The 21,373-nt window shown below is 54.3% G+C and overlaps 1 protein-coding gene across 1 annotated transcript in view; it reads left to right on the top strand.

Annotated features, from left to right (window-relative positions):
• The window catches only part of SMOC2 (SPARC related modular calcium binding 2), a 136,932-nt gene that overhangs the window by 101,939 nt on the left and 13,620 nt on the right, over positions 1-21,373 (top strand). The window lies entirely within an intron of this gene.

Genomic DNA, 21,373 nt, shown 5'->3' on the forward strand with positions numbered 1-21,373 from the left:
AGCATTCAGACAAAGATGGTTCATAGATGTTCTCTTTCATCAAAAATGATTCCTTAGCAGTTAAAGCTACAGACTGTCAGGGAATCGCCATCCTTGTAGGAATTTGCTTAGATGAGAAACGGCTGCCGGGTTGCAGAGCCCCGGTGGACACAGCGCGGTCCCAGCTCAGGCCCCGTCCGGACCTCGGGTGGGTGGGGGCAGGACTCTGGCATTGCAGGCCACTCGAGCCATCGGTCACACGCTTCAGAGCCACACGCTGTTTTATTTCATTTTGATCCACTCTGTTCATGAGACATCCCCAGGTTGTGAATGTTTAGCCAAAGTCTCAGAGACCACGAACGTCACTGTGTAACGTTTTTACTGAGAGCGGTGTTTGACCTTGGTCTCACGCAGAGTCTGGACAAGTTCCTTGGCAGAAAACTTGCGCTTCCTGTGTTATTCGTACTATCCCTGATAAAGGGTTTTAAATTTTGAAAGGTAAAGATGTTTTCCTGTTTATAAGCAAAGGTAGGACGACCAGAACATCCAGTAAGTAAATTCTTCATTCCTGCGTTTCTGTATCTGTCCAACAACATCTGGAACAAAAACACGGAGCAGGGAGGAGGCAGAGATGGTGGAACAGGGTTCCGGGGAAGCAAAACACGACTTCTCCACCAGCATGGAGTCCAAGTGGTCCCTCGGTCCCTCTGCTTGTCCTGGGACGTGCTTGTCCCCTTCCCAGTGGGCCGCCACCCATGTCTTCCTTCGGGGCAGGTTTGAGGAATCTCTCCAAGGCGTTGTTTTCATCCCAGTGTTTCTCTGTGTGTGTGATCAACTTGCCTTTGCTTAGGAGCCAGGCTTCTCTCTGCACCGGGGTGTGCGGGGAAGACGCTAACGGTACAAACACAACCCCCCTGCAGACCCTGGTGGAGGGTCTGCCGTGTCCGCGGAGATACTCGATGCGGAGCTGAACTGCGAGCTCCGTGAGGCTCCTGGCAGCAGGGAACCCTCTTCCCTACCATCTGGTGTCTGCTCTTGCCTCTGAAGTCGGATTTTAACACTGGTGGGCCTTATGCTTCCTACAGAGACATAACGCACTTACCACACTGCATGGAAAACCCTCAGTAGATAGATGTTTGCTGGTTTTGACTGGTCTTAATCATGTCATCTAAATGTCCAACAATCTGTCCTTTGCCACCAACATGCTTGTTGAAGGGTCCAAGCTGCTTAACATTTGTTTTTGGTTATACCAAGCTGCATTACTTTTCAGCCAAGCTGCACTGTTCTCGCCGTCTTTGCACACGTGACAGGCATGTGATGTCTAATGCGCATCACGCTTTCTTCTTCGTGGGTAAGAGAGAGTGTGGCAGAAGGTGACTTCTGTCACCTCTTGTGTCTGCACTTGGTGGGAAGATCTTCCTGTGGTGAAATCAAGGCCCTGACCCCTAGACCAGGGTTCCTGATTAAAGACTGAATCGGTCATTTCTCTGGTGGGAGCCGAAGGGTCACTGATGCGGGAAAACGTGAAATGACGCTGTTGTCCTCGCTGAGTGTTGGGAGAGCGTCTGCATCGCAGGGGTGCAGGGCAGAGCTGCAGAGCGGGCTCCCGTCTGCCAGGGCCAGCGGAGGGCGACGAGGCTGCCATGACAGAGATGCGAACCCCTCACCCACAGCCCAGATAAAACCAGATTTCTCCGGCATCAGCGCTGTGCTATGCAAACTGCGCGAAGGTTGGCTTATCCCGTGATTGTGGATGTGTGGGAGTGTGCTGTCCATGAATACTTAATCAGTTTGATTATGTGGAGATAATTATCCTTATTAGGATGAAAACAAGTAGGTCTTCACTCCGGGGTAGAGGCTATTCTTGGTAACAGGAAGAAACAGATTTCTGTTCTGGGGAAGAGGAGGAACCTATTTCCAAAATATCAGCAACCATTGGGCAGGCAGATTCTTCAAGTCCCGGATGGGCTGAGACCTTTCTTCTTAAAAGGTGCAGTTCCCACTGGCAGTTGTCTTTCTGTGTTTTGTCCGACAAGGTCCTTTATTTTCCATGTAAAGCTGACAGTCTTCTCACACACGGTTCGCTGTGGGGGACTGACGGCCGCCACACAGGTGCTCCTGTCCCGGGCAGGAGCGTGAGCAGCTTTTCTAGCTCAGCCCGGCTGACGGCAAATGGCCATTCGATCCTGGAGGACAGCACTTTGCCCTGTGGACAAGAGCTGAAGGCCCGGCCTACGGGGTTACATACTGAAATTGGAGCCATTGCTTTGGCTTTTGAAGATCTGTATTTTCTTCTGTAAGTTTCCTTGTAGGACGGTCGTATCTCCTAGAGAGAAGTCTAAAGCTCGTGTGGTAGAAACTCTAAACAAGGCATCAAACCGCCCCTTCTCCCTGTGCAGATTCCCCACGTGGTTTGCCCTGGCACCCCAGCTGCACCCCCGTTGGTGAGTCACGGCGGCCGCCTGCTGTGTCCTGGCCTCCTGTGCCCGGTGTGGCTGCGCTGTGGTCCCGCGGGGCCCTGCTGCCCGGCTCCCGCTCCTGAGCTGTCCTCCCCGGGCTCCCCCTGGCTCTGTCCTCGTCCTTCTGGACTGGGCTGGTGTCCTCTGCACACGTCCACCCCGGGGCAGCCGGGACACAGCAGGTTCTGCAGGTGTGGATCCTGCCCTGGGCCTCGCGTGGCCCCTGAGAGGTGGAGACTGGGTACTGGGGTGTCCCACCACCCAGAAACAGGCAGATTAGTGACACTAAGCCGTTTTTCTTCTCCCACTGTAATGCCATTTGGCTCCTGTGTAGAGTGATGCTGCTGGACTGTGACCACGTGGCTTTGCTATGTCGAGGGTCTGCAGCATCCGTTGCATGGGGTCTCCTGTGTGGGAGAGGGGGGCTCTGGCCTGAAGGGCGCTGCGCCGGGTTTGCCCCCATCCTCGGCTCTGTCTGCCCAGGGAAAGGGTGAGGGCCAGCAAAGCCTTGCCCTCTTCTCTCCCTGGGGTGCAGGCTGCACCCCTCGAAGGCCAGCAAGACATGGCCAGAGGGCAGATGGGGGGAAAGACAAAGGCAGAGGCAGATCTTGCCCTGGGGAGGGAGCGGCGTGGGTGGGAGACGCCCAGGGAGCGGGCGCAGGAGCTGACGGCGGGACTAGTGTTTACAGGGAAGTCAAAGCCAGTTATTTTTACTGCTTAGATTTCATGACTTCTTATAACTTGTATAGATCGGATGATTGTATCTTTTATTCTTAAGGACAATTTTTGCCTATGCTTATCCTCAGGTGCGATTTTAGTTGAATAAACAGGCTCTTCCCCTTTCCCCTGGGTCTTTGCTTCATTTCGTCTTTGCTGACGGCGGTACTTGCTGCGGTTGTGGGTTTCTGCGACGCAGTCAGGTGGTACCTGTGGGCGTGGCCTACGCGGTGGCCCAGACAGGGGCGGGGGAGAAAGCCATGCGCCGTGAGCTGCTGGGGACTCTGACTCCTCGCCTGACACTCTCCGTCCTCCGTGAGCGCGGGTGGGGACCACACGGCCTTTCTGTGGCCCTCACAGTGGGAGCGCAGCTCTGGCCCACGGTGGGGTGCGGAAGGCGGGAGTACAGAGTGTCGCAGCCAACCTGAGGACAGCCTCCCCTCCTGCTGCGTCCCCAGCCAGCGCCCGCTCCGTCTGGCACGGGGGTGTGGAGAGGCATTCATTTTGGTCAAACAGCCTCTCTCCGAGGGTCCCGGCAGCTCTTGGGCCCAGCAGCCCCACCGACAAGCCAGGCCTCACCCGCAGCCACGGTGCGAAGCCGACTCACCTCTGCATGACGATCAGCCCTGTCCTTAGGCCATGCCATGGCAGGTATTTTACAATCTTTGACTAAATAGAAACCCCAAAGGCAGCCTCTGGACTTTTCAAGCAGTATTTTAGCACTATTCTAAATTTTTCCAGAATTAATTATGATTTTCTGAGGCAGCATAAAATGATCCTTACCTTGCCCTCAACATAGCTTAAGATATTTTCCAAAAGGTAATTAGGGCTCGCACGGTGCACTTGTGCCAGATACTGCTCGACACTTAAGGACTTTGGCGTTTACCTTTCCTCGGGGCAGAGGCAGCAGCGAGGCACTCAATCCTAAAACGGGAAGAGAAGAGGCATCAATATTCCGCCCGTTAATAATGCCAGCGACAGGGCAAATGCTGGATTCACAGACGCAGGTCTGCAACCTTAGCTGAGCCGGGACCGGGTTGTCCCGCTGCAGATGCGCAGCCCCCAGTCCTCACGGGAACGCGGTGGCCCCGTGAACTCTGCCCTCGGTCCATGCCCACGGCAGGAGCGTTTCCAACAACACTCGTGGCCTTTCTCCGCCAAGGCTGGGCGAGGCCAAGGCCGTTGGGAGGTCAGGATGAATGTGCCGTGTGCAGGTGGAGAGTGGATGTTTAAAACAGCCTTTTGCTTTTCAGAGCTGTGTGGCGGCATCATGCCTGCAGAACACTGCTTGTGACATGGTGTGACAAACTCAGGTCTGCGCCTCTGCATGTATGTGCCAGGGACAGTGCGGAAGGCAAAAGTAATAATTGTGCTATGCTTGGCAGAATTCTGAGAGTTTTATTACAATATTTAGTCCAGTTGATATTTTGTTTCCATTTTTAAGAGTAAGGAGAAATTGGAGAAGGCTTGGGGGAAATTGTGGGAATTAGTCATTCACAATGAAATAAGAACAAATAATTAAGGAACAAAGGCTTTCTATTGTCCTTCACACGCAGAGGAAAGAAGAATAAATGTCAACTGAGAATTTTTAAATGACTTACAGGAAGGTGTTGGGCACCTTTTCCGTTTATCGACACTGCAGCATCTGGGTGAAAATCACTGGTGTGTCCGGCGTCTCCCGCCTGCTTTGGCCGCGTTCGAGGAGACATGTTCCCAAACCCTGGGATGTGCCACCAGGGCGGGCGCTGAGATCTCAGTTGGTGACAATCTCACACATTAGATCAAAGCAGTTCAGAAGAGACAGGACGCTGGAGGGATCATTTCTTTCATGTCCCCTCAAGTGAAGATTTCCTGCTCTGATGAATCGGAAGTATTTTCCATCTTGTCTGCTGCCCTTGAGACATGGCTCTCAGCCTGATGGGATGGTCACAGGGGCACATTCCTGATCCAGGCAGACGGGTCCATTCCGCGTCCTGAAGGGCCCGCGTGTCCCATCCCTGGCACCGTCCCATCCCTGGCACCGTCCCATCCCTGGCACTGTCCCATCCCTGGTGCTGTTTAATTCCCGCGCGGCCCTGCAACTCAGGATGTGCGGAGGTGCCACTCCCACTTCAGTACTCAGGACACAGGTTGTCACCTGGGAGATGCCCTGTCACGGATCGCCAAGTTTGTGGGATCTACCAGTGACAAAATAATCTGAGATTTGCACGCAATTAATCTACTCATTTATTTCCCACCCAAGAAGATGGGCAAGTTTTAGACACTAGCCTGAGTAGCCCTGTGGTACTTAGTCTATGAAGGTGCCAGCCCTGGGGGTGTCCCGAAGGGACCTGCACTCAGGTCAATGCTCCACTGTCACCACCGTGAACGTGCTGATTTCAGAACACGGGCCCTGGATGCTCAGTTCTGCACGGGGCCGTACAGACTAGCTGGTCCTGACTAGCAGAGCACGCGTCTTGCGATTCACTCGGTGGCGTTTGATTGCAAAGAACCAGTAACCAGCGTGGGGGGTTTAGGGAAGAGCAGAGCAGACGCAGAGGATTAAACTGTGCCAGGGACGCGAGACACAGGGCGCTCAGGATGCCGAGTGGACCAGCGGGATTAGACGCGCGCCCCTCCCACTGCAGCCAATGTGGGTCTCAACCCAGAGGCCTGAGAGCGTTGTGTGGTGCACACAGCCGTGGCAGGAACGCTGGCATGACCGGAACGCTGGCATGACCCGCAGCTGTGGCTGGACAAACACCAGTAAACTAGAACCGGTGAGATAAAATCACATTGCAGATGGTTAAAGAATGTTTAGCTTTTTAAAAATGTTTTAAAATTTCTAAAATTCATAGGCTCTAATTTGATTTCTTGGTTCTCAACATAGTAGTACAATAAATGTCTTCATCTCAGAATACCCAGCAATTTGCTGAAATGGCAGAGAACCAAGCGTTTGGTGACCTGTGACCTGACCCAAATGGCCATCAGCAGGGACCGGAGTGTCTGGGTTGTGGGCGATACCAGTGACACCCGTATCACAGAAGAAAGGCGACTTGAGTGGGTTTATTGTTTCCTTTAAAGCCAAACTTTTGAACCTAAAGTGCCATTGATTAAGAAACTCCCCAAGACGGCAGGGAGCGTGACTGATGACATCAGTGTCGTGAAATCTGGTCAGTTTGGCCTTCTTTACTTCGCGAGTTATGATTATGCAGAAGAGAGATGGAAGAAAGTTTAGATTTATATGAATCATGATAAAAGCATCTGCCAACAAATTAATAGTGTAAGCAATATTCCAGTGACAGTTTCAACAGCTCGAGAGAATAAACGATTCTGCAGTGCCATCAAATATGTTAAATTAATTGCTAAACAATTGTTGTTTTATTGCACGTAATTCCTCTTTCTTTATCAAAGCAGTTTATCTGAAATAATTCACCACTCTAAGAACCTTCCAAACATAGCGAGCACTTGAAAACAACAAGTTTGCTTTTATGGGCTCACAACTCATTTTTATTAATGTAGACATTCCTCAGTCTCATCTGGATTTACTGGGACTCTACGTAACCAGACGAAACTCTCCCGCAAGGGGAGGCTCGTTAGTGACAGACCAGCGTGGCCTGTGCCAAAGGCCCTTCTCTCTCAGGGCGGCTCCGCAGGGGAGGCGGGTCAGGTTGTCCAGGCAGGTGAGGCTGTGCCCGGGGTCCGGAGCTCCCCACAGCCCTGTGTCCCTATGTGATGAGCGTCTACCGCAGTTATTCATGGAAGGTTTGCAGTTTCGATTTTAAATTTTCTGCGTCCTTTGATCCCTTTCTTGTGAACACAGCCGGTCTGGCTTTGCTGCCGTGCGGTGAGCGAGGTCATGGTTAGGATAGGGGCTGCCTTGCTCCGGAAACTAGAAACCTCGGCAACTGGAGAACTGCTCACCCCGCCCTGCCCGGGGCAGCGCTCGGGCAGAGGGACGCAGGAGTCCCGTCACGTTAAGAGGCCAGTTCCTAACGCTGGTTAGAGGAAACCCAATCTCAACACCCAAGGAATTAATTCTTTTCACTTTTCGGCTACACTGGCCTGCGGTGGGTGCAGGGCAGACACGTCCCACTCCTGCCTCAGACTCATGCCGACCCCTCATCTCCATGGCCTGCGTGGGGACAGAGGCCGGGCCACCGTGGCCTGGCGCGAGGGATGAGTCAGGACAACCTGAATCCTCACCCTGGCCTCTGCCTTTCTCTCCTGGGGAATAAGTGTGTGCGAGATTCCTGCAGGCACAGCCAGACGACTTGAGGTTGTCCCAAAAAGTGTGGGACGTAGCTGCATTTTTGCATCAGAGCAGACACGGTCAGTGGGAAAACTCGACCGTGACATTCTCACAAACATGCCTGTGGCCGCTTGGGTTTGTCTCTGTTGTCTACAACATGCTGCTACAATCTGCTTGACATAATTTGGGGCCATAAAAGGCCCGGTCCCTGCTCTCTAATTAGGGCTGTAGGTCAATTGCTCTACAAGCAAACGCTGTCATTTGCTGGCGCACATGTAGTTAGCGGACATGAATAGCAACTTAACTCATGCTGTCCCCGGAGCCGGGTCGTCGTTGGCCTGTTTGTCTTGGAGCCTTCTCCCGGGAGTTGCGTCACTCAGAACCCGCTGGCCTTGACTGGGATTTTAGGGTGTGGCTGAAGGGTATGTTTGGCTACACCTGTTTAAAACGTTTTCAGGCAGAAGATGCGGTTACGGACACTCAGGACCATGGTTGCCCGTGGTCTGCACGCCAGTGGACCTGCCCAGCCGTGGCCTGTCCAGCCAGTGGACCTGCCCAGCCGGGGCCTGCCCAGCCGGGGCCTGCCCAGCTGCCCCCAAAAGGGAGGGACGTTCTTCCCTCTGGAATGTTTGCTTGGGCGTCTTAGTTCATGTGACTCTCAAGGCAAACAGCTCTTCATTTAGCCAACTTCAGAGACGAGCGATACCTCAGGCACCCATAGCCTGGGAGGAGCTAGATATTTGCCCAAACCCAGATTAAGAGAAACATGTATAGAAAATTTACATGAGAGATACATGCTCAGTTCCTCGTCTGCTAGCATGTTGGCTCTGGGTTAGCAGGAGCTGGAGACACGTGTATTCATGGCTGTGTGTGTGTCTCTACGTATGTGTCTATGGGTTATGTGTGTGTCTATATCTCTCCTCCGGTGGAATCAACGTCCCTGGCTTCACGGCTATGCCCAGGCCTGCAACTGGAGCAGCTTACTACACAGCTGCCCGTTGAAAACCGCGTGCCGTTTGCCAAGACGCGGGTGAGAGTGCGGTTCCCCCAGCACACGGCCTGCACACTGCGGGCGCAGGGAGGGTCTCTCTGTGGCTTCAGGATAAAGGTGTCGTGTTTCATCTCCTTGCTGTGCAATCACTTCTGCAGTTTTTGTTTTTATCAGCTCTCTCTCTTCTGTTGGCCGCTGCAGTCAACTTTGTGGCCGGTCTATACCAAATATGCATTTTGTGTATTAACCTAGTTCTTACGTTCTGCCAACATTCTCTCTTCTTATTTTTCTCTATGTTAACTTCCTTACATTTATTTTAAATTTAATTTTATTGTGCAATAGTGCATGCACTTTGGAACATGTGTAACGTCGTCCTGGATTAGGTAAGCAAGTGCACGAATAGCTAGAAATGCAGAGCCGCCCCCTCTACCCGTCCTGTGAAGACTGTAGCGTTGTCCGCTGACTTTGTTGCATTTCAGAGGAGTGAAGATGCCAAGTGTGGGGATCAGGACACCAGTGAAGTCGTGAGAAAGATAGTTTCACCCAGGGGTAGTTGGTTGTGTTTCTGTGGGCTGAGTACTGAGAGGGAAAAAGTGTGTCCCTTAATTGCAAAACAACCCAAAAGTACGAAATCTAGTGATTATGACAGTTGCTCAATGTGATCCAATCCAAGTGAGTAATTAGGTTGTAGACATTGTTCCCACTCCGAGGATGGATGGCGTGGTCAGCAGGACACTAAACAGCTCTGGTCTGTCTCCGTTAGAGTAAAGGGCTCAGTGAGGGGGGTACAGTGAAGGGGGTGCAGTGAGGGGGGTGCAGTGAGGGGGTGCAGTGAGGGAGGTGCAGTGAGGGGGGTGCAGTGAGGGGGTGCAGTGAGGGGGGTGCAGTGAGGGGGTGCAGTGAGGGGGGTGCAGTGAGGGGGCACAGTGAGGGAGGTGCAGTGAGGGGGGTGCAGTGAGGGGGTGCAGTGAGGGGGGTGCAGTGAGGGGGGTGCAGTGAGGGGGTACAGTGAGGGAGGTGCAGTGAGGGGGGTGCAGTGAGGGGTGCAGTGAGGGGGTGCAGTGAGGGGGTGCAGTGAAGGGGGTACAGTGATGAGGGTGCAGTGGGGGGTTGCAGTGATGGGGTGCAGTGATGGGGGTGCAGTAGGGGGGTGCAGTGATGGGGGTACAGTAGGGGGGTGCAGTGATGGGGGTGCAGTGATGAGGGTGCAGTGATGAGGGTGCAGTGGGGGGTGCAGTGAAGGGGTACAGTGGGCTCCTCCATGCCCCAAGACGTGGCTGTGACCAGCGCCCACCTGCGGCCACAGTTGCCATGTATGTGTGTTCCAGGACTCCAATCCCTGTTCTTTCCTGAATAAACTCATTTTGGGGGGGCCTCTCTCTGTTGCTATTCTAGGTTGACAAAACAAAGGGCCTAGTTGTGACATAAAAGTTCTTGGAAGCAGAACAGTAATATCCGCTTATCGTCTGGGGAGAAAAGTTCGGCGTCCTGTGCCTAGCCCACAAATGAAAGTCAAGGTTTCTAGAAAACATTTCTGCCATTAATGAATATAACCTGAAATACATGAATAAACACTGAAGTATGAAGTGAGAGCCTTTTATTCCCACGTGGACCTGGGTTTGTGTCCCCCATGCCAGCGACGGTCTGTGAGGTGTCTGACGGAGAGCCCGTCGGGTCTGTGAACGTCGTGGCAGAGAGACAGTTTCAATCCTGAGAAACGAGCAAGTGAGCAGCTTGGAGAAGTAGCCTGAGTTTGAAAATGCGAACCCGGCCGCCTGTTTCCAACATAAATTATCCCTTTATTGGCCCTGTGTTCCTTTCCGTAAATCCCCACTTCTGCGCTCGCTTTGCTTGTTTAGCAGGTTCCTGGCCCGGCGCAGGGCTGGCTGCTCTGGCTGGTGGCACCGCCTGCGCTCGGTAAATCCCTCCCCAGGAGAGGTCGGGGAGGGCCCAGGACAAATGCCGCGCAGAGTCCACTCAGCCGGGGCTGGTGGGCAGCCAGGGGGTCACGATTTCTTTTCGCCTCTTTTGTCCCTGCTTGCCGCCGAGCTCTGAAAGGAATTCTGTCCTCGGCTACTGGGACGGCCGCGCCTGGTTTTGCTGTCGCCTGGAGTTTTGTGCCGGTGCCTCGACACCACCCACCCTGCAGCACCCGCCTGAGCCCAGCTGCACAGCTCTGGGCTTCGCGTCATCTGGCATGTCCTCCGTTGCCCCAAAACATCCCCATTGCTCTTTCGATTCTTCCCGAGTGGGAAAGAATCCAGGTGGGCGGACCCCTGGAACCGCCTGTCCACTGCTGCTTCCGACGGGCCACTGCCCTCCCCGCGTCTGTGCGGGTCGAAGCCTTCGGGGGTTCCGTTGTCATCTGGGAAGTTTTAACCCAGCTGAGATCAGTCCTCACAAATCGTTCACCAGAGTCCCCATGAGAGGAAGCCCGTCCCTACGCATCACCTGCTGTGTGTAACACACGTCCTGAGCGCAGCCGGGGAAACCGAGGGTCATCAGGGATGAAACGGTCGTTCAGACCTTTCGTTAAACAGACGCACTAAGTGGGCAGCTGAACCCACGCCAGGGTGGTGGGGAGGCGTGGGGCAGGCCCAGGGCAGGCTTTCGCACACGGCCCCGTCCCTGCTCCGCAGCCTGGTGGAGTAACAGGCCTTGAAGGCCCGGCTGGGCTGTCCGCGTTCCCAGCATCTGCGAAGCCGCCGTTGCTGATCCTCTCAGCAGCCCGCGTTCCCTTTCGAGCTCACTGTTTTGCTCGAGACCCCAGGTGGCTCGGCGGAGGGCGTCCTCCGGGAAGCTCAGCTGCGTGTGGGCCACTGCTCTTGCTCTGCGGGAAACCACGTTCCCCGGGATTCCATGGCGGGCGCGTGTCCTTCGGGTGGGGAGCCTGGATGAAGCGCTGGGTGGCTGCAACGTCCACCCATCTCCAGCCTGGGGGGCCGCAGCTCTGGTTTCCTGCAGTGGCCACCCCTTGTTTGAGACACGGGGGGAAGGCCACAGGTGCAGAGGGGGTCTCACTCCCTCAACCCAGCAAGACCTGCCCCGGGAAGGCAGGCAGGGGCCTCAGAGACGACCCGGGGAGCCTCCGGCGTTGTGCCTGGTTCCCGGCGCTGTGAATCTGTTGGCGTCAGGAATTCAGACAGCGGGAGGAAGTTCAGGTTGGCTGAAGTAGGCAACGGGTGTTCCTGAGAAAATGGGCTTGGAGCTAATTTGCTGAGAATGAGAAAGATGTGAGCAGCAGAGAATAAATGATGTTCCAGGCAGGATAAACACCTTGGGCACCAAAGCAGAAGTGAGAATTTAAGGATTTGCAGTTGCTAAAACTAAGAGCATGTGTTTGCGAAAAGCTTATGTTTAAGGAATACAGAATTGATGTGGTTTATTTGTTTCTGTCTGGTTTTGCTTCGCGTTTCAAACCTACTGTAGTATTTTTCCAAGGAGGGTAGGATTCGCAGTCGCAGTCTTTGTGGATCCCGGGGAGAAGCACCCGTGCCATCTTCTCTTCAAGCACCTGCCGTTTCCCGAACTTGCACGTGGAGCTGTGGCCTCCTCAGCCAAGCTCGTGACTGTCTGGTCTGATGACAGTGACAGCCCTAGAGGAGGAGCTGCTGTGTGTGTGACTAGTGGCCAAGAGGCTCCGGGTTCCAAATGCAGCCTCAAAGGGTCACTGCCTGTCACGACAATCACAGATGAGCACCGTCCCCTCACCCAGCAATTCCAGACCTGACGCTTTGTAAACACGAGCTAGTACAATGATCCCGAATTTTTGAAAACATCTTCACCTGAATTTTTTAATGACAGGAGGCTTTTTGTCACCTAGTTGGTTAATAATTAATGGCTGAATTCAGTCACATCACAGCCTGCGTGAGCAGGGAGCCTCGACTTCCGGGGACTGTTTCTCTCGGGAGCAGCAAGGGTTGGGTTTCTTGGGGATCTCCTTCTTTTTTTGGGGGTGCAAGGCATAGCTTCATTTTTGTGTTTGGGTTTCTGAAGAGGTAACTCTTACCTGCACATAGGTAATTAAACCCTGGGTCACTCATTGATTGATTTGGGGACAAGGGGCCATTGCCTGTCACCATCCCAGCCCCAGCCATCCTTCTCGCCAGTCCCTCACAGCCCACATGTGCACCAGACCGTGTGGTTGGCGCTGCGGTCCTTTCCAAGGGACCGTCACCCTGCTCCCATGCGAGGGCTTGCTGGTGTGGGGAGATCTGGCCAGGTCACCGAGCCACGCGGGGGAGAACCGGGCAGTTGGGAGGCAGCGGCCCGTGAGGCCAGGCGCTTCCGCAGGTGCAGGGCTGCTGGGGGGGGCCACAGGGCCACCACTTCCAGGCCCCCAGGGGACACGCACCACTCGAGCTTCTGTAACTCGCTGCACTGACAAAGACAACGTAAGCGGCCTTTCACTGAGCCCTGCCGTGCACTCGGGACACACTCATTGCTCTGGATATTTTAGGAGTTTAGTAAAATGTAACCTCACCTGAAATCAAACCAAGGTCATTGTAGCTGCAAACTATAATTTACTAGTACGTCATAGAGGGGAAGCTTATTTTTTATAACAATAGCAAATGAATTTTTAGAGATTTGTGATTTTTAAATAAATGGAGAGTCTATCTTGTTAGTACTTATATTCCTTCTTGAATTGCTCATAAAAGATACAAAAGGGGCGGTATTGTAGGGCACACTATTGAAAGTAAAAATAAATGAACTGGGAGTTTGGAAAGGAAAGTTTCTCTCTTTGACTTGAAAGCATTCCTTAAACTCCATGTGTGGGGGGAAAAAAGAAACAGAACACAAGTCTTTGCCTGAACATCTGGACGTAGTTCAGCTCTTTCTGGGCTGTTTGTTTTGTGCATATTTGGTACCATCACCAGGCCTGGAGCAACCTGCCCGGACTTTCCTCCCTCCCCAGACAGGCAGATGCGAGGCTGTCAGACGGGGCAGGGTGACAGCCGCGTGTGTGCACTGCATGGACAAGCAGGTGCCAGGCTGTCAGACAGGGCAGGGTGACAGCCGCGTGTGTGTACTGCATGGACAGGCAGATGCGAGGCTGTCAGACAGGGCAGGGTGACAGCCGCGTGTGTGCACTGCATGGACAGGCAGATGCGAGGCTGTCAGACGGGGCAGGGTGACGCCATGTGTGTGCACTGCATGGACAGGCAGATGCGAGGCTGTCAGACAGGGCAGGGTGACAGCCGCGTGTGTGCACTGCACGGACAGGCAGATGCAAGGCTGTCAGACGGGGCGGGGTGACAGCCGTGTGTGCACTGCACGGACAGGCGGATGCGAGGCTGTCAGACGGGGCGGGGTGACAGCCGCATGTGTGCACTGCAGGGACAGGCAGATGCGAGGCTGTCAGACGGGGCGGGGTGACAGCCGCGTGTGTGCACTGCACGGACAGGCGGATGCGAGGCTGTCAGACAGGGCAGGGTGATGGCCGCATGTGTGCACTGCAGGGACAGGCGGATGCGAGGCTGTCAGACGGGGCAGGGTGACAGCCGCGTGTGTGCACTGCAGGGACAGGCAGATGCGAGGCTGTCAGACGGGGCAGGGTGACAGCCTCGTGTGTGCACTGCAGGGACAGGCAGATGCGAGGCTGTCAGACGGGGCAGGGTGACAGCCGCGTGTGTGCACTGCAGGGACAGGCAGATGCGAGGCTGTCAGATGGGGCAGAGTGACAGCCACGTGTGTGCACTGCACTGCCTGGTGTTTGCAGGCAGAGCTCACCCTGCACCTGGCCAGGTGTCTGCCCAGGTTGTGTAGCCTGAGAAGAATGAGGCGTTGTCTGCCCTGCTGACCTCCATTTGACCCTGTTAGGTGAGGTGACCTGTTAGGTGAGGTGACCCTGTTAGGTGAGGTGACACTGTTAGGTGAGGTGACCCTGTCGGGTGAGGTGACCTGTTGGGTGAGGTGACCCTGTCAGGTGAGGTGACCTGTTGGGTGAGGTGACCCTGTTGGGTGAGGTGACCTGTTAGGTGAGGTGACCTGTTAGGTGAGGTGACCCTGTCGGGTGAGGTGACACTGTCGGGTGAGGTGGCCTGTCGGGTGAGGTGACACTGTTAGGTGAGGTAGCCCTGTTAGGTGAGGTGACCCTGTTAGGTGAGGTGACCCTGTCGGGTGAGGTGACACTGTTGGGTGAGGTGGCCTGTCGGGTGAGGTGACACTGTTAGGTGAGGTAGCCCTGTTAGGTGAGGTGACCCTGTTAGGTGAGGTAGCCCTGTTAGGTGAGGTGACACTGTCAGGTGAGGTGGCCTGTCGGGTGAGGTGACACTGTTAGGTGAGCCACCTGCCCGCTGCAGTAGGAACAGCATCGATGTCAGTGCTGAGAACCGTGGGCTACACTGTTACTGTCGTTAGCCCTGTTGTAGTTACATTAGTCACACTGCTGTGACTGGTTTTTAAGACCCCAAAAGCCTTTTAGTTAGCACCTGTATGTACAGCATCCAGCCCTGGCTTCGCTCCTGCAGGGGGCGTGGCACCTGCATAAATGACCAGAAATAGTCTCGGGAACGCAGGCCTGCGCCGCTCCGTCCGTCCGTGGAGGGCGCGGCGGTGATGGATGTGGAACGCTGCTTTACAGATTCAAGCCCTGCGCAGCGCAGCAGCACAATTCTTCCAGTGTCACATGAACACGCACAGATCTTGGTCTTTTGTGAAACACAAATGCCTTGAGCTTGTGCGTAGCTTCCTTCCTGCTGGACGCCGACTCTCGTGGGCCTTCTCGTCCCTTTCTCGGTCTCCTTACCTTTGAGTAGCAGCTCACGCGCTCTGTCCCATCGAGCAGCTCGGTCCTGCTTCTCAGCGCAGGGGTTGGGGGCAGCCCCTGAGCAACTCGGTCACACGACACTGGAGTGCAAGTCGCTTCCCGGAGTGCTGCAGGCGTTCCAATGTTGTGAGAATACACGGTGAGAGTTCCACTTTTCCAGTCGTCTCTGAAACGTTCCACCTAAAACTTTCGTTGTCAGTTTGGAATTGTTCCATAAATTTTGCTCAGGAGAAAATCCAAGCAGCAGTAGATGTTTTGTGCTGTTGAGTAACACTGAGAGTGAGAATAAAGTTCTGCAAATCAGAAAAGGTTTTCTTGTAGGGCACCAGGAATGATCCTAATACGTGGCAAAAGTATTTATTGGAGAAAACTCCTTAAAACAATCAAACATCTGTCCTCAAACACATGCTCTTCCGCAGACGGCAGGATGTGGGCTTTGGTCTCTCCTGAAATGCCAGCACCACGCAGTTCCCAAGTTTATGACACCTGTGGACGTTCTGTGCATCCGGTTAATACCAATTTGACTTTGATCTTATGTCACCACAAACCCTCTAGTCTTCATCTGTAATCCTCTATTTTATAAGCTCCTTGAGGGCAAAAGTGGTGCTTTTTACTAAGTGTGTTGCTCATAGTTATCAAATAAATGTTTGAATGACAGAATGTCCCCGAGAAATGTAGGGGCGGCTCCAGAAACACACACGCTGGTCTCCAAGATGGACATTCACGGTGAGCTTATTAGCTGTGACAAATTCCTAATGCACATCGTGGACTTGGACCACCTCACCCAAAGAGTGTTAAAGTCACAGGCCAGGAATCCCTGGACTGTTGCAGTGAGCAGAACCGTAGGGAGGCTGCCCCAGGGTGGCCCCGGGGTCCGAGGGTGGGACGGGGCTGGCCCAGAGCAGGCAGGTCCCGAGTCTGCGCTTCCTCTGCTCACACCCTCACTGGGGCGGGTTCCTGATCCCGTCGGGCACCGACTCCAGTACGTGCTGGTTTTTATCAGCGTATCACTAAGTGTTGACTCATCAAAGCACAATCTAAAGCCTATGAAATTCTTTTAGAATAATAAAAAACATGAAAAATCTAGGAATATGAAAATAAACAGAAAATATATGAATATAGAAAACATAGAAAGAGTTAATACACAAGAATAGTGATTTTTTTTCTTAAGATTGAACAGTTTCATGCTTTTTCCTTAGTGCCTTTTTAAAAGTGGGAATAGGTATGAGATGGATACACTTTTGACCGTCATTGGCTGGGACTTTTTCCCCATCACGTGGTGCTTAAGAAGCACGTCTGTGGTTGTGCTCAGTGGGTCTGTCTCGAAACCCCTGCCGGGGGCCCTGGCTTCTGTGCTCTGCAGCCCAGGCCTTGGGGTCCCGACATCGTCGCTGTGGACGGTGACTGGATAACCAGGCTCCATGTGGAGGCCCCGTGTAAGCCGCAGGTGCCTCGTGAGCCTTAGAAGGCCCGTACCTGCGGGCAGCGTCCTCACCTGCCTGAGTCTCCTTACGTCTGAACTGTGCAGAACGTTAACAGTAAAAGGCGCGTGTCAGATGTAACATGAGGTGTGACGATAGACCGATAGATGTGACGTGCTTAGTGGAGAAAGTGGGGCACTTAGGAAATGCCATCTCGTGCCCGTTTCTATGGCTACAGAAACGTGGGATGGGGCTCTCCTGCGGGAATGGGTTTGGGGACCGAATCAAAGCCGGCCGCCCTGCGCCTGTCTCTGGATGCTTGTTCAGGAGGCGCGGCCAGCCCGGCCACAACCGAACCCCCAAAATGCTAGACACTCTGCCTCCGTGGCTCCCCCGAGCCTGTCTCACTCGGCCTCTGTGGGCCCCACTTGGGGCTCCGCCTCGGCCACCCTTCCTGGGCCATGCGGAAGCCTCGCTCTGGGCTCCCTCCTGCCCGGGCCCGTCCCTCTGTGACCTGCAGTCCGGGCACCTGGCACTTGCAGAACAGACATCACATTATTGTGTCACTTCTCCAAGTGTCCTGGTGGCTTCCAATTTTCTTTCAGACCAGGTGCCAACTCCTTTCTGTGACTCGCAGAAGCCCCAAGTTCCCGAGGCCCCCCTCACCCCACTTCACCCCCCACTGCTGTTCCCAGCCTGCTCCACGCCGGCTGCCCTGGGCCCTGTATAGCACGAGGGAAGGGCAGGCGCCCCCAGGCCCAGCCTGGCAGGGGCTTTCCCTCTGCCCAAGGTGGTCTCCTGGGCAGAGGGTGGCCTGCTCACATCAGCAAGGAGGTTCTCTGTGTCTGACACCACTGCCCCGCCCCCAGCACAGGGTGGCCAGAGGGCAGGCCCTGTCCCTTGTCCCCTGCTGCCTGGCAGCCTCTGGACCAGCAACCAGAGCTCTGCAAGGACTCAGTGCGTTTTTATCTGTGGGTGCCATGCTGCCCTCCTGCACCCCAGTGAGGTCATAGTTCTCGAGTGTAAGTCTCAATGTGCCACTAAATAAATTCGGTGTGACCTGGGCCTCGATTTCTCTCTCTCTCTCTGAAATACCAGTTTTGCCAGATCTAGGGAGGCCTGAGCGTGGGGGTGGGTAGAAGCTGCGTGTCAGAGACGTGTGCCCCAACAGCACGTGTGAAGCTTTGTGCACAGCCCATCACGGGGCAGTGCTGGACCCCACAGGCCCTGGCCACGCTGCCTGAATAGCGCTTCAGGGGAAAATCTCTGCCTGGACTGAATCTCAGAAGCTCAACATTTAATGAACAGGAATGTGCTAAGTGGAAAGAGCTGTGTGCTTAGGCTGGGCGTGGAGCATGTGCGATTCGAGCACTTGCTAACTGGTGCTGATGCCATGATTGTAAGCAGACTTTTCAAATTCAGCAAGTGCCACTAACCCGGAAGTGCAAAATGTGATCACACATGTTTGTGGGTTTGGTTTAAGGACGTCTCCTCCCTGTACAACCTTCTCTTTGTTTCTCAGATGCCTCTATGTCCCCGGGACTCACTGGGCAGCCCTAGAGATTCCCTTCTTTTCTCTACTAGACGATTGTGTTTTAAACTGCGAGTGTTAGTGAAGTTTTGTCTCTAGTTGTTTTTGCAAATGACCCCCCAGATGAACATGTTATTATCTGGTGTGCCCTCCTCCCCCCACCCCACCCCCCCCGTCCTCTCCCCGCAAACACGGGAAAAGGGCTTTCTCCCAGGAAACAAATACGCGGTGTCCGGCGTGGGGACAGTGGGACCTTCTGCATCAGTCATGGGTGCTGCTCCAGGTCAGAGTGGGACTCTACGTGGCACCCGGAACTTTCTCAGACACTCACAATGCACAGAGAAAGAACAAATCAAACATTTGCCCATGTTTAATACCTACTGTCGTCGAGTAAAGATAGTTTATAAAGAAAAGTAGACACTGCTTAGCTGCGTTTATATGGTCTGAAAAAGTTTAAATAAGGGACTTAAGATCCCGGTGCCTCAGATCCATCGTAGTGTCTGTACCCGTGCGATGTCCTTAGTCTGCGGCAGGACTGGATTCGCCCGCAGCAAAGGGACGTCATCGGCCCGTTGCTCAGAGATTCCCAGAGGGGTCCCAGGAGCCTGTTAGCAGCACCATTTCCACTTCTCACCCCCTACAGGCAGCAAAAGGTCTCATTTTCGAGCCCACTTTTAACTCTACGGTTAAAAATATGTCCCTATTACTTTGCAGATAGTAGCACAAAACTAGGCTACTCAAATTTTTCTATGATAAATTCTTAAAACTGTGGAGAAAGCCTGGCCTGGGAGTGCGTTTGAATCTGGGGGATGGACAGTTTCGTCGGGGGAAAGGCCGCCTTGTTACAATGGACTTGGGCCCTGGGGACTTGACTTTGGAAGGGACTTTTCGAGCCACCCAGGGCCTCTCTTTGGGTTCTCCCCACCCCTTGGCCACCATGCAGGCCGCTGAGCGAGCCCAGCTCCTGCCTTAGAGTCCTGAGCAAATCTGTGAAACGCGACCCCACAGGCAACCTCTCCACCCAGAAGTGATGCCCTGGGGCAGGCGGAGGGTCCCAAACCCACGGAAACCGGCGTCCCCACTGCCACCTGCTCTCTGTTTCGTCAGTCGGCTCATTTTTCCTCTGTGGAGCCAGGGCAGTAGGAGGCCCCTCTTGCGTGGATTTTGGGGACTCAGACGTCCAACACATGAGACTTTGTGTGCGTGGAGGGGCTGCCATCGCGTCCCACCTTCGCTGGCCTAAGACCTCTCCACGCTGTTCCACGTCCAGTTACTTGGAGCACGTACTTGTGGCTGGACTGTCCCAAAGTAAGCAGGGACTTTGTGTTGCGTCTCGGAACCCCCACGCTGTGGTTTTGACGCCAACCCTGTCACCATGGTATTTGTGGAAGCTGTCAGAGCGCGGACGGAGCGAGTGTGGGAATGAACCGAGCTGGTGTGTCCCACGGCCGTTCGCCTTCCACGGCCCGCAGGCCTCTGTCGGGCGTGAATCCTGCTCTGCCCAGGGCCCGAGGGCAGGGGCAGCAGGAGACTCGGGGGCTGGTCCCCTGCAGGGGACGAGGGTCTCTGCCCTGGCCCTGAGCTGTCACGAGGGGCTGCACGTCTCCCCTGCTTGGCAGTGGGAGGCCCCGGCACCGCAGGGCGGTTTCCTTCTTTGCTTCGAGCCATGTTGCTCCTTCGTCCACTTGCCAGACCCGCCGGGCATTTCCTGGTGATGGAACTTTCCTTTCACGGCACTTTTGTGGTTCCCTATACGGTGAAAATTCACTTCCATGGATTCTTGTGTTTTTTTCCTTCCTATTTCTTCTAATTTACATTTTTATTTGCCCTTTTTCCCCTCAGAGTAGCTTTGACCTACAGTCACCCTCACAGTGAAGGAAGCATCATTGCAGGTTCTGGGGTGACTGTGACAAGGGACCTCAGCTTTCCATGAGTAGCAGCAACATCAAAGCATGAGCTGAGTGACATGAGACAAACTGCAGAGGGGACACGGGGACAACAGGTTCCCGCTCTGGCTCCCTCCCTGCACCCCACTCTCACGTCCTGGGATCTGCACCCCTTAAATAAGTCAGCCCCAGCAAGTGCCACCGCCGCCCCTGGTTGTCCTCTCAGCCGATCTGGCGGTGACACAGGCCACTCCCGTCTCACACGCAGCTGTCCTCACGGCCGCAGCAGCCGTGCTTCTCGGGCACAGGTGAGCCCACATCCCTGTCACCCGGTCAGATGATGCAAGTGCCAGGACGCCCCGCTCACCCCTGGGTCTCGGCACCACCGCCGGGTTCCCGGGACGTGTGGGGTGAGGGGACCCTCAGCCCGGGCTCCCCGCGGCAAGTGGACTCACGTGTGTGGTCTCTGACTGCTCATTCCAGCCACACGTGTGTCTCCGTAGAGTACGACACAGAATGACCTTGTCCAGCACGGAAATGTGGCAGTTTTGCCTTCCTGAGCCTAACTCATTTTCCCGTTTCTTTACTCAAGATGAAGTTCAGTGTCTTTGTAAACGCAAGTAAAAAATACTCTCTTTTTGGACTCAAGTGCCTCTCTCTGATGAAATGAGATCCTTGGCAGGAAGATCCGTCACTTGACGATGTGTAACTTATACCACGATTTAAAGAAACACTCGAGCAGGCTCGAGTTAGTGTTTCTTGTTTTAAAAGTAGATTATACCTTTTATGTTGAACTTTCCTTTTTGCATTAGAATCCTACAGCTTTATATATGACGCTAACCCTGTGCTTTATAATAGATACATGTTATTTTCTAATTAAAGACATTGTGTTGCTGTCCCTCATTTGGGTGGATATGATTAAATTAACAGCCCCAAATCCCTTGGTGTATCCTAAGTGACGTCGTAACTGCACCAGACACAGGCGTGATTCTCTCTCACAGCCGCTCGGGGCTGAGGATTATCGAATACGCTAACCTTCCCCGACAACGGACTTTCCTTCATCTTCATCGCACCCCTCGGGGGGCTCTGGAGGGTGCCCCAGCGTTGGGAATTCACAGGGACTGGCCTCCGTGGCAGCTGTGGTGTCCTCGACGGGCCACTCTGCAGAGTCCTCGCGAGCTTCTGCCCCGTGTTCCCGCTGCCCCCATGTTCCCGCTGTCCCCGCGTTCCAGCTGCCCCGTGTTCACACTGTCCCCACGTTCCCACTGTCCCGTGTTCCCACAGGTTCCCACTGCCCCCGCGTTCCCGCTGCCCCCGTGTTCCCACTGCCCCCATGTTCCCGCTGTCCCCGCGTTCCAGCTGCCCCGTGTTCCCGCTGCCCCGTGTTCC

This window comes from Lemur catta, chromosome 2, assembly GCF_020740605.2.
Source record: "Lemur catta isolate mLemCat1 chromosome 2, mLemCat1.pri, whole genome shotgun sequence".
In the NCBI taxonomy this organism is placed as follows: domain Eukaryota; kingdom Metazoa; phylum Chordata; class Mammalia; order Primates; family Lemuridae; genus Lemur; species Lemur catta.